The sequence below is a fragment of the Apodemus sylvaticus genome, chromosome X (genome assembly GCF_947179515.1).
Source record: "Apodemus sylvaticus chromosome X, mApoSyl1.1, whole genome shotgun sequence".
Lineage (NCBI taxonomy): Eukaryota > Metazoa > Chordata > Mammalia > Rodentia > Muridae > Apodemus > Apodemus sylvaticus.
The window spans coordinates 97018495-97034153 of NC_067495.1; the positions used below are offsets into that span (position 1 = coordinate 97018495).

The following is a 15659-nucleotide window of genomic DNA, read 5'->3' on the forward strand; positions in this document are numbered from 1 at the left end:
GTCCTCTAACCAACTGCATATGTAAATAATCTGAAAAATCCACACAGGACAATCAGAGACTACTGTTTAGATTTCCCACTTAATGTCCCATCTCTCATACCTGTTTCACAGAGTGAGTACTGGGATCAGAGAGTGCATACTATATTCTCTTCTTTCTCCCCCTCCTCACTTCCCCTCCCAGGCAACGTCACCTGTGCATCATGGGACAGAGCAGCACCCTCTGAGGGGCAGAAAGGTCCCAATCCCTCTCCTTCTGCTAGCAACACACTGGCCACAAATCCCCAAGTGGGTCTGGGATCCCTGCATCTGTCTTCCCACCCTCAGGGAGATTCAAGTGCTCACCTCTGGGAACCCACAAGACTGGCTCCAGAGAATGCTGTTTCACTACATCCACTGTACAGCCATTAGAAAAAAAGAGTTCTTGTCTTTGACACTGAGGTGTGTTTCCTGTATGCAGCAAAATGTAGGGTCCTGTTTATGTAACCAGTCTGTTAGTCTATGTCTTTTTATTGGGGAATTGAGTCCATTGATCTTAAGAGATATCAAGGAGTAGTGGTTATTGCTTCCTATCATTTTTGATTTTAATTTTATCCTTGTGTGGTTATCTTCTTTGGGTTTGATGAAAGAAGCTTAATACCCTGCTTTTTCCAGGGTATAGTTTCCCTCGTTGTAATGGTGTTTTCCCCTATTATCCTTTGTAGGGCTGGGTTTGTAGAAAGATATTGTGTAAATTTGATTTTGTCATGGAATATCTTGGTTTCTCCATCTATACTAATTGAGAGTTTTGCTGGGTATAGTAGTCTCGGCTGGCATTTGTGTTCTCTTAGAGTCTGCATGAGCTCTGCCCAGGTCTCTGGTGAGAAGTCTGGTGTTATTCTGATAGGTCTTCCTTTATGTTACTTGCCCTTTTTCTCTTACTGCCCTAAGTATTCTTTCTTTGTTTAGTACATTTGGGTTTTTGATTATTATGTGACTGGAGGTATTTCTGTTCTGGTCCAGTCTGTTTGGAGTTCTGTAGGCTTCTTGTATATTCATGGGCATCTCTCTCTTTCAGTTAGGGAAGTTTTCTTCCATAATTTTGTTGAAGATATTTGCTGGCCCTTTAAGTTGTAAATCTTCACTCTCATCAATGCCTATAATTCTTAGATTTGTCTTTCTCATTGTGTCCTGGATTTCCCGGATGTTTTGGGTTACAAGCTTTTTGCATTTTGCATTTTCTTTAACTGTTGAGTTCATGGTTTCTATGGTATCTTCAGCATCTGAGATTCTTTCTTCTGTCTCTTGTATTCTGTTGTTGATATTTGCGTCTATGATCCCTGATTTCTTCCCAAGGCTTTCTATCTCCAAAGTTGTCTCCCTTTGTGCTTTCGTAGTTGTTTCTACTTCTGTTTTTAGATCCTGGAAGTTTTTGCTCAGTTCTGTCATTTGCTTGTTTGTCTTTTCCTCTAATTCTTTAAGAGATTTTTGTGTTTCCTCTTTCATGACTTCTGCCTATTGATCAAAGTTCTCCTTTATTTCGTTAAGTGATTTTTGTGTTTCCTCCTTATTGACTTTTGTATTCTCCTGAATTTCTTTCAATGATTTTTGTGTTTCCCTTGTAAGGGCTTCTAATTTTTGATCCATTTTCTCCTGAATTTCTTTAAGTATGCCCTTCATGTGTTCCTGTAGCAGCATCATGACCAGTGGTTTTAAATCCAAATCTTGTTTTTCTGGTGTGTTGGGGTATCCAGGATTGCTATTGTTGGAGAATTGTGTTCAGATGCTGCCATAATGCCTTGGTTTCTGTTAGTAACATTCCTACGTTTGCCTTTAGCCATCTAGTTCTCCCAGGAGTTAGATGGTCTTATTGTCACTGGCTGGTGCTTCAACCTACTGTGGATCTTTAAGGTTATCTCTGCAACACTGGATGACTGGGTTTCCTCTAGCACAGATTACTGATATGCTGCCTTCCTCTTTTGTGCCTTTGGAGCCCTTCTCAGTCTTGCCTCAAGCAATGTTATACTTAGGTTGTCAAGGTCAATCAGGTGTTCTCTGTCTGCTCTATTATGAAGCAAAGATGGTGTGGTGGGAGTCACTTCCTCTGTTGATTCTCACATAGGATACAGTGCCCGCGCCTGGTGGGCTGGCAGACAAACAGCCTATGTGCTCAGTTCCTGAGTGCAGGCAGAACCCTGTCGGTTTGCACCACCAGAGATCTAAAGCTCAGTGTGATACAGTACCTAGTGATCCTTTTCTGTCTTGGCAGGCAGCAAAAAAACGTTAAACTTTACTACAGAGCAATAGTGATAAAAAACTGCATGGTATTGGTACAATATCGGCAAGCGGATCAATGGAATAGGATTGAAGACCCAGAAATGAACCAACACACCTATGGTTTCTTGATCTTCGACAAAGGAGCTGAAAGAATCCAGTGGAAAAAAGATAGTCTTTTCAACAAATGGTGCTGGTTCAATTGGAAGTCAGCATGCAGAAAAATGCGAATTGATTCTTTCTTATCTCCTTGTACTAAGCTCAACTCCAAATGGATCAAGGACCTCCACATAAAACCTGACACACTGAAACTAATCGAAAAGCTAGAACCTCATGTACTATATTGAAAAGATATGGAGAGAGAGGGCAGACTTGTCTAGTCCCTGATTTTAGTGGGATTGCTTCAAGTTTCTCTCCATTTAGTTTGATGTTGGCTACAGGTTTGCTGTATATTGCTTTAACGATGTTTAGGTATGGGTCTTGAATTCCTGTTCTTTCCAAGACTTTTAGCATGAAAGGATGCTGAATTTTGTCAAATGCTTTTTCTGAATCTAATGAGATGATCATATGTTTTTTTTTCTTTGAGTTTGTTTATGTAGTGGATAGCATTGATGGATTTCCTTATATTGAACCATCCCTGCATCCCTGGGATGAAGCCTACTTGATCATGGTGGATGATCCTTTTGATGTGTTCTTGGATTCGTTTGGCAAGAATTTTATTAAGTATTTTTGCATTAATATTCATAAGGGAAATTGTCCTGAAGTTCTCTTTCTTTGTTGGATCTTTGTGTGGTTTTGGTATCAGTGTAATTATGGCTTCATAGAACGAGTTGGGTAGAGTTCCTTCTGTTTCTATTTTGTGGAATAGTTTGAAGAGTATTGGTGTTAGGTCTTCTATGAAGGTCTGATAGAATTCTGCACTGAAGCCATCTGGTCCTGTGCTCTTTTTGGTTGGGAGACTTTCTAGGACCCTTTTTATTTCTTCAGGTGTTATGGGACTGTTTAGATGATCTATTTGATCCTGATTTAGTTTTGGTGTCAGATATTTGTCTAGGAAACTGTCCATTTCCTCCAGATTCTCCAGTTGTGTTGAGTATAGGCTTTTGTAGTAGGATCTAATGATTTTTTGAATTTCCTCAGTTTCCGTTGTTATATCTCCCTTTTCATTTCTAAGTTTGTTAATCTGGATACTGTCTCTGTGTCCTTTGGTTAGTCTGCCTAAGGGTTTATCTATTTTGTTGATTTTTCTCATAGAACCAGCTCCTGTTTTATTTTTTTCTACCCTCCTCTCAGGTATATGTACTTAAATCTTGAGACTCTTATTACCTTTCTGTGTCAGAGCTGGTAGGTATCCTCTGTGTCTTCTCTGTCTGATTTCAGTGAACTTAAGAGCCAGATCCACAAGCCTGACTCTTTTCTAAAATTTAGCAGCACACAAATCGTACCACACTGTATTTTACTTTAGATATTTAAATTTAGTAAAATATATTTTAAAGATTTTTCTATGTTCCTTTTTTTAAGCATAAAGTGCCATTGTATGAGGCTTTGAGGCAATTGATTTTCTCTCTCTGATACAATGATTCTAACTTAGAAGTAAGAACATCTGTTGTATAACTCACGGAGTTCTTAGCCCACCACACTATTTTCATATCTCACGTAGTGCACTTTGTACCAGTTTTGACTTCATCATATTTCTTTTTTTTAATTTTCTATATTCTTTGTTTACATTCCAAATGGTTTCCCCTTTCCAGGATCCCCCTTCCCCATATGTCCCATAAACCTTCTTCTCTCCATCCCTTCTCCAATCACCTCCCTCCTTTTTCTCTGTCCTTATATTTCCTTCCCATGCTAGATCAATCCTTTCCAGGATCAGGACCGTCTCCATACTTCTTCATGGGAGTCATTTGTTATGCAATTTGTGCCTTGGGTATTCAAGGCTTCTGGGCTAATTAATATCCACTTATCAGAGATTGCATTCCATGTGTATTCTTTTGTGATTGGGTTACCTCACTTAGGATGATATTTTCCAGATCAAACCATTTGCCTAAAAATTTTGTGAATTCATTGTTTCTAATTGCTGAGTAGTATTCCATTGTGTAAATATACCACATTTTCTGTATCAATTCCTCCTTTGAGGGGCATCTGGGTTCTTTCCAGCTTCTGGCTATTATAAATAAGGCTGCTATGAACATAATGGAGCATGTGTCTTTATTGCATGCTGGGGAATCCTTTGGGTATATGCCCAGGAGAGGTATAGCAGGGTCCTCCGGAAGTGTCATGTCCAGTTTTCTGAGGAACATCCAGACTAATTTCCAAAGTGGTTGTACCATCTTACAGCCCCACCAGCAGTGGAGGAGTGTTCCTCTTTCTCCACATCCTCGCCAACACCTGCTGTCTCCTGAGTTTTTGACCTTAGCCATTCTGACTGGTATAAGGTGAAATCTCAGGGTTGTTTTGATCTGCATTTCCCTAATGGCTAATGATATTGAGCACTTCTTAAGGTGTTTCTTGGCCATCCGAATTTCTTCAGGTGAAAATTCTTTGTTTACATCTGTAACCCATTTTTAATAGGGTTATTTGTTTCCCTGGGGTCTAACTTCTTGAGTTTGGATATTAGCCCTCTATCAGATGTAGGGTTGGTGAATATCCTTTCCCAATTTGGTGGTTGCCATTTTTTCCTTTTAACAGTGTCCTTTGCATTACAGAAACTTTGTAATTTTATGAGGTCCCATTTGTCAATTCTTGATCTTAGAGCATAAGCTATTGGTGATCTGTTCAGGAACTTTTCCCCCGTGCCCATGTCCTCAAGGGTCTTCCCCAGTTTCTTTTCTATTAGTTTCAGTGTGTCTGGTTTTACATGGAGGTCCTTGATCTACTTGGAGTGAATTTTAGTACATGGAGATAAGAATGGATCAATTCTCATTCTTCTGCATGCTGACCTCCAATTGATCCAGCACCATTTCTTGAAAAGGCTATCTTTTTTCCTCTGGATGTTTTCGGCTCCTTTGTCGAAGATCAAGTGACCATAGGTGTGTGGATTCATTTCTGGATCTTCAATTCTATTCCATTGTTCCACTAGTCTGTCACTGTGCCAATACCATGCAGTTTTAAACACTATTGCTCTGTAGAATTGCTTGAAGACAGGGATACTGATTCCCCCAGAATTTCTTTTGTTGTTGAGAATAGTTTAAGCTATCCTGGGTTTTTTGTTATTCCAGATGAATTTGAGAATTGCTTCTTCTAACTCTGTGAAGAACTGAGTTGGGATTTTGAAGGGGATTGCACTGAATCTGTAGATTACTTTTGGAAAGATGGCCATTTTAACTATATTAATCCTGCCGATCCATGAGCATGGCAGATTTTTCCATTTTCTGAGGTCTTCAATTTCCTTCTTCAGAGACCTGAAGTTCTTGTCATATAGATCTTTCACTTGTTTGGTTAGAGTCACACCAAGATACTTTATATTGTTTGTGGCTATTTTGAAGGGTGTCATTTCCCTAACTTCTTTCTTAGCCTGCTTATCCTTTGAGTATAGGAAGGCAACTGATTTGCTTGAGTTGATTTTATAACCAGCCACTTTGCTGAAGTTGTTTATCAGCTGTAGGAGTTCTCTGGTGGAGGTTTTCAATCACTTAAGTAGACTATCATGTCATCTGCAAACAGTGATAATTTGACTTCTTCCTTTCCAATTTGTATCCCCTTGACCTCCTTATGTTGTGTAATTGCTCTAGCTAGAACTTCAAGTACTATATTGAAAAGATATGGAGAGAGAGGACAGCCTTGTCTAGTCCCTGATTTTAGTGGGATTGCTTCAAGTTTCTCTCCATTTAGTTTGATGTTGGGTACCGGTTTTCTGTATATTGCTTTAATGATGTTTAGGTATGGGCCTTGAATTCCTGTTCTTTCCAATACTTTTAGCATGAAAGGATGCTGGATTTTGTCAAATGAATTTTCTGCATCTAATGAGATGTTCATATGTTTTTTTTCTTTGAGTTTGTTTATGTAGTGGATAGCATTGATGGATTTCCTTATATTGAACCATCCCTGCATCCCTGGGATGAAGCCTACTTGATCATGGTGGATGATCCTTTTGATGTGTTCTTGGATCGGTTGGCAAGAATTTTATTAAGTATTTTTGCATTAATATTCTTAAGAGAAATTGTCCTGAAGTTCTCTTTCTTTGTTGGATCTTTGTGTGGTTTGGGTATCAGAGTAATTGTGGCATCATAGAATGAGTTGGGTAGAGTTCCTTCTGTTTCTATTTTGTGGAATAGTTTGAAGAGTATTGGTGTTAGGTCTTCTATGAAGGTCTGATAGAATTCTGCACTGAAGCCATCTGGTCCCGTGCTTTTTTTGGTTGGGAGACTTTCTAGGACCCTTTTTATTTCTTCAGGTGTTATGGGACTGTTTAGTTGATCTATTTGATCCTGATTTAGTTTTGGTGTCAGATATTTGTCTAGGAAACTGTCCATTTCCTCCAGATTCTCCAGTTGTGATGAGTATAGGCTTTTGTAGTAGAATCTAATGATTTTTTGAATTTCCTAAGTTTCTGTTGTTATATCTCCCTTTTCATTTCTAAGTTTGTTAATCTGGATACTGTCTCTGTGTCCTTTGGTTAGTCTGGCTAAGGGTTTATCTATCTTGGTGATTTTCTCAAAGGACCAGCTCCTGGTTTTATTGATTCTTTGTATGGTTCTCTTTGTTTCTACTTGATTGATTTCGGCCCTGAATTTGATGATTTCCGGCTTTCTACTCCTCCTGGTTGAAATAGCTTCTTTTTATTCCAGGGCTTTCAGGTATGTCGTTAAGCTGTTAGTGTATGCTCTCCATTTTCTTTTTGGAGGCACCTCACTTCCAGAAGATCCTGCTATACCACTCCTGGGCATATACCCAGAGGATTCCCCACCATGTAATAAGGATACATGCTCTACTATGTTCATAGCAGCCCTATTTATAATTGTCAGAAGCTGGAAAGAACCCAGGTATCCCTCAACAGAAGAGTGGATGCAAAAAATGTGGTATATCTACACAATGGAGTACTATTCAGCCATTAGAAACAATGAATTCGTGAAATTCTTAGGCAAATGGATGGAGCTAGAGAACATCATACTAAGTGAGGTAACCCAGACTCAAAAGGTGAATCATGGTATGCACTCACTAATAAGTTGATATTAACCTAGAAAACTGGAATACCCAAAACATAATCCACACATCAAATGAGGTACAAGAAGAAAGGAGGAGTGGCCCCTTGTTCTGGAAAGACTCAGTGAAGCAGTATTCGGCAAAACCAGAGCGGGGAAGTGGGAAGGGGTGGGTGGGAGGACAGGGGGAGAGAAGGAGGCTTACGGGACTTTTGGGGAGTGGGGGGCTAGAAAAGGGGAAATCATTTGAAATGTAAATAAAAAATTATATATCGAATAAAAAAAGATATTAAGGAATAGTGATTGTTACTTCCTGTCATTTTTGACGTTTTTTTTAAAATTTGATTGGTTAACCTAAGTTAGGAGGATCATGAAATGCAGATTTAAAACAAAAGAAAACAGAAAATTGAATGAAAGAAAGAAAGACAGAAAAGAAAGTCCTGTAAACAACTGCATATTCATTTTTTTTTATTTTTTTATTATTGGATATATTCTTTATTTACATTTCAAATATCACTTTTCCTGGTTCAACCCTCCCCCAAAAATCCCATAAGGCATCTCCCCTTCCCCAATCAATGCTCCCCCACTTCCAACTGCATATTGAAATAATCATCTTAGACAAATATACTGGAAATTTTTTGACTACTTTTAGGCTTTACCAGTAATGTTCTACTTCTCATCCCTGAGTCAGAGAGTGGAAGTTGGGATCAGAGAGTGCACACTTTATTCTGTCTGATCTCTCCCTCCTTCCTTCACTCCCCATAATGCCCTGACAATAGCTTCAGTGCACCCTAGTGCAGCACCCTCTGAGGAGGCAGAAAGGTCCCAATCCCTTTCCTTCTGCTAGCAATAAACTGGCCACAAATCCTGAAGTGGGAGTGAGCCTACTTGTGTCTGGGATCCCAGCATCTGTCTTCCCACCCTCAGGGAGATTCAAGTGCTCATTTCTGGGAACCCACAAGCCTGGCTCCAGAGAATGCTCCTTTCACTACCTCAACTGTGTAGCCATTAGAAAAGAGAGTCCACAAAGAATCCAAGTATCTATAACAACTACAAATGCTCCTTCCCTCTCTCTGCTCAGGAACTAGGGATGCTCTGCTCATCCCTCCCTTCCTTTCTCTCAAATCAGAACTCATTCACTCTTGTTATCTGTCGCATTAGAAAGCATAAGGGAAACTACCACCAGCCAGAAAGCAGAACTTTACTCAAGCTGTGAATAAAACATTCCTAGAGACTTGCTTGGCCCAGGCTCTAATCACTAGACTAGGTCTCCATGGGAACATTGTCATGGTTATAGAGCAACATTGTTGCCGTAGTCATAGATGAGGTCACATGAGCCCTCTTCCCTCCCCCTGTTCTCCGACCCATCCCTTCTCACTTCCCTGTTCTGGTTTTGTCCTATACTGCTACAATGTGTCTTTCCAGAACCAGGACACTCCTCCATTCTTCTTGTACATCATTTGATGTGTGGATTATATTTGGGTATTCCAATTTTCTAGGCTAATATCCACTTATTAGTGAGTGCATACCATGATTCATCTTTTGAGTCCAGGTTACCTCACTTAGCGTGATGTTCTCCAGCTCCATCCATTTGCCTAAGAATTTCATGAATTCATTGTTTCTAATGGCTGAATAGTACTCCATTGTGTAGATATACCACATTTTTTGCATCCACTCTTCTGTTGAGGGATACCTGGGTTCTTTCCAGCTTCTGGTAATTATAAATAGGGCTGCTATGAACATAGTGGAGTATGTATCCTTATTACATGCTGGGGAATCCTATGGGTATATGCCAAGGAGTGGTATAGCAGGATGTTCTGGAAGTGAGGTGCCCAGTTTTCGGAGGAACTGCCAGACTGATTTCCAGAGTGGTTGTACCAATTTGCAAGCCCACCAGCAGTGAAGGAGTGTTCCTCTTTCTCCACATCCTCGCCAACATCTGCTGTCTCTTGAGTTTTTAATCTTAGCCATTCTGACTGGTGTAAGGTGAAATCTCAGGTTGTTTTGATTTGCATTTCCCTAATGACTAATGAAGTTGAGCATTTTTGAAGATGCTTCTCAGCCATCCGAAGTTCTTCAGGTGAAAATTCTTTGACTCTGTACTCCATTTTTTAATAGGGTTATTTGGTTTTCTGGAGTCTAACTTCTTGAGTTCTTTATATATATTGGATATTAGCCCTCTATCTGATGTAGGATTGGTGAAGATCTTTTCCCAACTAGTTGGTTGCCAATTTGTCCTTTTGATGGTGTCCTTTGCCTTACAGAAACTTTGTAATTTTATGAGGTCCCATTTGTCAATTCTTGATCTTAGAGCATACACTATTGGTGATCTGTTCAGAAACTTTCCCCCTGCACCGATGTCCTCAAGGAAAATTATTAATTGGGTTATTTGTTTGTTGGGAGTTTAACTTGTTATGTTCATTTATATTTTGGATGTGTGCCCTCTGTCCGATGTAGGGTTATTGAAGATGTTTCTTCCTAATCTATACATTGCTTTTTTGATGTATTGATGGTCACATTTGCCTTACAGTAGTTTTTCAGTTTCAAGAGATTCCATTGGTTAATTGTTGCTCTTAGAGCCTGAGCCACTGGAGTCCTATTTGGAAAAATTTTCTCATTGCCAATGAGTTTGACGCTCTTTCCAAATTTCTCTTCTTTTAGATCCAGTGTATCTGGCTCAGTGTTGAGGTCCTTGATCCACTTGGACTTGAGCTTTGTGCAAAGTGACAAATATGGTTCTATTTTCAGTTTTTTACATACAGACTGCCAGTTATATCAGCACCATTTATTGAAGACTCACTATTTTCCCCCTGTATGTTTTTTGGGATCTTTGTCAAATTTCAAGTGTCAATAGGTATATGGGATAACTTCTGGGTCTTTGATTCTATTCCATTGATTGAATTGTGTGTCTTTGCACCCATAACCCCCTAGGTCTTTATTACAATTACTTTGTAGTACAGCTTGAGGTCAGGGATGGTGATTTCCCCAGAAGTTCTTTCATTGCTGCGAATTGTTGTGAATATTCTTGATATTTTGTCTATCCATAAGGAGTCGAGAATTGATCTTCCCATGTCTGTGAAGAATTCTGTTGGAATTTTGATGGGGATTGGATTGAATCTACATATTTCCTTTGGTAAGATGGCCATTTTCACTATGTTGATATTGCCATTCCATGAGCATGGGGGATTTTCTGAGTTCTTCTTCAACTTCTTTTCTCAGGGTTGTGAAGTTCTGTCATAAGGATTTTCACTTGCTTGTTTAGAGTTACACCGAGATACCTATTGATATTTGTGTCTATTGTGAAGGATGTTGCTTCCCTAATTACTTTCATTTCTTTCCCTGGCAGTTTGCCATTTGTATAAATGAAGACTACTGATTTGTGTGCTCTAATTTTATATCCTGTCACTTTGCTGACGTTGTTTATCAATGGTCATACTTCTCTGGTGGAATTTTGCAGGTCGATTATATATGTTTCTTGTTCTAAAACTTTCTTCCTGCTTGACAAGCTAGAGACAAGTCTTCTGGCCAAGAGATAGCAAATCCCCGACAGTTAATCCTTTACTTAATCCCCCTGTTTGCTGATGAGGTGCTAAAAGCTACAGCCTGCAGTGCTTGGGCTCAAAGGATAGGCAGGCCAGCTACCCTTGAAAAGTAACTTAGACTTAAGATAGGTAAACATTATAAAAATGCAACCCTAATATCTTGCAAGAGCAAGTCTTGCTCCCACCTACACACTCTGTCCTCAGATATCTTCAAGAGAGTACATGAATGCCAGAGCAGGTCCCTGACAGAGATTCACTCAGATGTCAACAATAAATAAATACATGAAATTTGCAAGCACATGGATGGACAAGTAAAAAATATTCCAGAGTGAGGTAACTCAGATGCAACATGATAAACATTGTACATATTTGCTTATATGTGAATATCACGAGTTAAATAAATAATGATAACCAAGCTACAATCCATAGACCCAGAGAGGTTCTGCATAGAAGGAGTGACTAAGGGGACACAAGAATCCTCTGAGAGGGGACAGTAGAGTAGGTGATGTGGGTGAGTGCAGAGGGTACAAGAATAGGAGGATCAGGTGCTTTGGGAGAGGGGTGTTGATGGTGTTGAGCAAGAAAATGCAGTGGAGACAGAATCCATGGGCAGTGGAGAGGTGTTAAAGAGATTATTGCAGTAGAAATATATTCTAAAATTTGTGAAGTCAATGCAAATGTGGTCTCCAAATAAAGGGAGAGACAGGGAGTGTTGCCTGTCCATCTAGTGTCACCAAACAAATCAGTCCAGTCATAAATGCTTGGATCGACAATGTGGTCCTGGCTGCAAGACATGCTAGGTCATCTGTGGAATAGTCCTGTGGGGGTCAACAACCAACATCTGAATTGATTTAAGGCCCACTCCAATATACAGCACCTACAAATGCTTCCATGACTAAAACAAGAGTAGATAGCCCAAGGGACCACGAGTAAAACTAAATACTATTGTCCATAACAAAACAGGGGGAGGGTGGTGGGATAAAATGAGTCTTGGGGTACCCTCAGGTAAAATACTTGTCAGTTCTGCAGACCTAATTGTGACATTCATTCTGCTGCATTTATTCAGACCTGGCTTGATCATTTAGAATCTATGCAGATGATCCTGGGTGAGAAAACTAAACTGAGCAAAATGTGGGTTGACCAGAATTTGGCAGTCCTATGTTCTGGCTGGCATTGAAGCCCCTTGTTTGCTTTTGGAATATGTTGTCTGCTTAGGACATGATCTCATGTTTGCATTGCATGATCTAGGCCCGTGTACATTAGCCTTCTTCTGTCATTTCTGGTTGCATAAGGACAGTATTGAGATGGGGGTGTTCTAAGTCTCCCGTCCATTACCTCTGGGGTCTTGGGCTGCATGAGACTGTTAGCTCAGGCCTGACCCTGTGTCCCTCAGTGTCCCGCAGTACGCGCTCAAGCAAGCGCGGTGAGCAGACAGGACATTTTGTGCAGAAACCAACATCAATGACCTAGCATTATATAAATGAAGTTCCCTGTGAACACAACTCCTGCTTGGCCTGTCTTCTTACTGCTGCTGACAAGAAGGGCTGTAGACATTTGTTTGTCACTGATGCAGAAGCATACTGTGTGTGTTTTTGTCTGTGTGTGGACTTCATATTAATGTAAACATGCACATGAACCTCAGACATACACACACACACACACACACACACACACACACAGACACACACATATGAACAAGGATCACATGCACATCCATAACTCTCCAAACACACACATGTACACAGGCACACACATATATGTGCACAGTCCTTCACACACACAAACAAAACCTAAGTTATCATAAACAAATGTTTCCAACTTTGCGTATAAAATGATAAGCATGAAAGATTAATTGTACAGCAAACCACAAACACTTGGTTGCTTTTTAAAGTAACCAGGGAGCAGAGCACAATGCTGATGATTGAAAGAGAATGAATATTTCTGACAGGGAGGGATCTGGGAAGTCATAGTATAGGCTTCTGGAGAGGGTTGGAATGTTTGGGAAACACATCTGAGTGCAACAGAATTCAATCAGATTATTGATACCATGTTCTCTATGTAGGACCCCTGTATGCACGGTTTGAACTGCTCTCTTTACTCAGAGCAGCGATGAAGTGAGTTGTTGAGCACTAGATTTGTGGTGCTCCATAAGTGGGAACTGCTCTAGTATACCCTTGAAGCTTCCAGACAGCAATACATTAACAAGAGGATATTTGGCACTTTGTAAAACATGAGCCCTTTCCATTGAAATGTAAGACTATAGGTTTGCTGCCACCCTGTGGCTGTAATGAGAACTGCATCAGTGTGATTCAGGCCTGATGATCTCTGTTTGGGAGGAAGAGAAAACAGGCTGTGAACTGAACTTGATAGGACCTTAACTCTGGAGTTTGCAGAATTTTTTACCTCTGATTATTTTCTTGGCATATAACAATTCATACCTTAGGCATATCTAATACACCCCAGAGATTGGAACCCGATCCTGGTCTGAGGTGAAGACAAAGAATAGACATGATGGAGCTATAGAAGCTAGGATGAGTCTAAACAGGAACACACAGCTGCAGGCACACACAGAGCACACAGAGGAAAATCCATTTGTGCATCTCATTCATTTGCTCCATGAAACTCAAACAATACTGTCACTGTGTATAGAAAATATATACATGTACATCCTCTATCAAATGTGTGTGTGTGTGTGTGTGTGTGTGTGTGTGTGTACATGCATGCAGCAGGAGGCAGAAGAGAGCCTCCAGTTTTGCAAGTCAGGTGCCATTTTCCTTAGACAAGGTTTGTCACTGGCCTGGGACACCCCAGCTAGGCTAGGCTGACTGCTCAGCAATACCTGGGAATCTGGGTCTCTACATTCACAGGCAAGCCTGTGCTGCCACACCCATTTTATTCTTCCTGGGGATGGAACCAAGGTTCTCCTGCTCACAATGTTATCATGTTACTGACTGAGCCACTCCACTCTCTTATTCTTTTCTCAATGAGAGAACAAGTATTTTTCCCCTTCCCAGATATAAATTTTCAAACAGCAGTCAAACCACAAATGCTCCTCCCCTCTGCTCAGTAACTAGGAATGCTCTCCACAGCCCTCCCTTCCTTTCTCTCAAAGCAGAATTCATTCACCCTTGTCCTTTATCACCTGAGAAATCATACCCATAAGGGAAACTACACCCGCTAGTAAGCAGAGATTCCCTCAACTTGTGAAGGAAACATTCCTAGAGGCATGGCCAGACTGTGCTCACCAGAAGATGGAGGTCTCCATGGAAACATCATCAAGGTTAAAGAGCAACATTGTTTTCACATCAAGGTTATAGAGCAACATTGTTTTCATGGTCCTAGATGAGCTCTTTTACTATACTGAGGAGACTCTGGAGGTCTCTGTGGAAATGTGTTCTAGGTTGTGACACACTGTGCAGAATGAGACACTGAAGAGAAAAAGAAAATCCTAAGAGATACCAGGAGTCGAACCCAGGACCCCATGTACTTAAGGCATGGTGCTCTATAACTTAAGCTATATTGCGAGGGTACTGATTGGTGTGATTATAGCCTATATCAACACACAATGACTGAAGCTGCATTTACAGGGCCTGTAAGAATCTGCATCATGACTTTGTGCATGATTTATGGCTTCTACTTTATTGTTTTATGGTATTTTTATGTTATTCTTCTAGAAGAAAAGAATCTATTTTTAATGAAAAGAATATAATACTGAGAACAAGAAATGTTGTGTTCTTTGAGACATGGCATACACACAATAAATTGACAGTGTCATGTCAAATTAATTATAATGTGTTTCTGCAGGGTTAGTAAGATCAGGACAAGGTGGGCAGAGGTTGGGACCATGGCATTGCAAGGTTGGGTACACTGACACTTGGGTTTCCTTCACCCTTGTGTGCCTCCCTAGGAGGAAGGCTACCAGGAGCTCTCTGAGACCGAGGCTCCACGGCTGCTCCAATGCAGGTTTAAATGATTTCTTCAGCCTAAATGTGCATTTATAAAGGAACTGGGGGAGGATAAATCTTGAAGATCAGTCAGTGTCATGGGAACAGCATACAGAACTGCCTTGATCCTGCTCCTGGAGGAAACAATCTTTTGTCCTACCCACTAGCTTAGAAGAACTCTAGTGAAGCCTTTGCCTTTCACTGCTGGGTTCCCCCTGGATGTGCATTAGTATCAGCTGGTATTTGACAGTTTGAATCCCTGACATCCAGGGTGCAGAGTTATGTTGATGGTATGAAAAGTATCTGGTTGGATGGCAAATGGCCACAAGAGGAAGGACATCTCAGAAGACTAACAAGTGGTATACTAGCCTAGGTGATGTCCAGAGGTCTGTGACAGGCATCATGGTTGCAAACACCCTCTTATTCTGCTTCTGGAGAGTGCAGTCCCTGCATTGGACCATGGTCAGATTCTTTACAGCCAACCCAGCATCAAAGGCTCTTTGTTCTCCAAGGTTGCTGTCCATGATCACTCACTTTTTCCTTTTTATTTTTTTTTATTTTTAACGTTATTTTATGTTTATTTACATTCCAATTGATTTCTTCCCTTGATTCCCCTCCCACAGATCCTCATCCCATTACTCTTCCCTCTTGCCTACAAGAAGGTGCTCACCCCATGCCTCCTCCTTTCTGGGCCCTCAAGTCTAGTAAGGATTAAGAGCATTTTCTCCCACTGAGGCCAGACCAGACAGTCCTCTGCTGTATATGTGCCAGGGACCTCAGAT

General features: G+C 40.5%; 1 pseudogene; it reads left to right on the forward strand.

Annotated features, from left to right (window-relative positions):
* Nucleotides 1-15417, forward strand: part of LOC127674602 (presenilins-associated rhomboid-like protein, mitochondrial) — a 29952-nt pseudogene extending 14535 nt beyond the window's left edge.
* The last annotated feature ends 242 nt before the right edge of the window (nt 15418-15659 follow it).